This window comes from Pundamilia nyererei, unplaced genomic scaffold (genome assembly GCF_000239375.1).
Source record: "Pundamilia nyererei isolate P.nyererei 1_Seehausen unplaced genomic scaffold, PunNye1.0 scaffold00334, whole genome shotgun sequence".
Classification (NCBI taxonomy): domain Eukaryota; kingdom Metazoa; phylum Chordata; class Actinopteri; order Cichliformes; family Cichlidae; genus Pundamilia; species Pundamilia nyererei.
In genome coordinates this window covers 59,275-60,388 of record NW_005187735.1, presented here as the reverse complement: position 1 = coordinate 60,388, position 1,114 = coordinate 59,275, and positions in this window count along the sequence as shown.

Below are 1,114 nucleotides of genomic sequence, written 5' to 3'. Positions count from 1 at the left end.
AATGAGAGTGTGGGGAGTGAGTTGGAGGGTGGGGTGGGCTGCTTTTAACTATGTAAAGCACTTTGTGCTACATTTTTTTTTTTTGTATGAAAAGTGCTTTATAAATAAAGATTGATTGATTGATTGATTAATCTCTACAACCTTTAAAAAGGCAAACCTGCCGTGCACTTATCAAGACCCAAGTCACATCGTCACTTGGCTCTTGGACTATGTATGGGCAGAACTGGAGGATGAAGAGATTTATATTACACCCAAAACTTTTAAAACTATTGACAAAAAACTTCTGAAAGACCTCTACAACACCATGGGCTTTATAGAACGTGTTATAGTTTCAATGGAATTACAAGAAAGTGAAACTGCAAAATGCATTTTGGCTAGTTTAAAAGATCGTCTGGGAAAACCAAAAGCGAAGCGTTCTGCCATTGTCAGGTTCTTTTGCGCACTGGGCAGAGCCATCGCCAAGCCATTCAGACCAAATACTTAGTCACCAACTTTTTTTAATCTTGAAAGAAAGAAACGATCCAGTCTTTCAAGATCAATACACAATTCACACAATTCCTGTATTCCATCTAAATTTTCAGCTCTCCTCTGCCCTCTGTCCCCTTCTCTCCAAACACCTCTCCATCAATTACTTTCTCCCCTCCCTTCTTCATCCCTTTTCTTTTTTCACCTTCACCCCCCAACCAGTCCCGGCAGTTGACTGCCCCTCCTGAGCCTGGTTCTGCTGGAGGTTTCTGCCTGTTTAAAGGCAGTTTTTCCTCCCCACTGTCGCCTAGTGCTTGCTCAGAGGGGATCGTTGGGGTTTTCTCTACCCTGTCTTTTTCCTTCTTTCTATCCCTTCTTTTTCTGCCCCCCCCCTTTCATTTCCTCCATCATCTCTCTACCCTGTGTTTTAAAAAGTGAACACAGGGTAGGGAGATGGGGGGAACAATAAACATAATTTGTTAAATTTAACATGTGTCAGATCAGTGTCTTCATTCAAGAATAATTCATCTTAATTATATCACTTTAAGCATATTTGCACTGCACAAGACACTTACAAATGTGGATTGCACAACACTGGACATTATATTTCTTCATTTCCATTTAATACTTGTACAGCTGCTGTTATTGT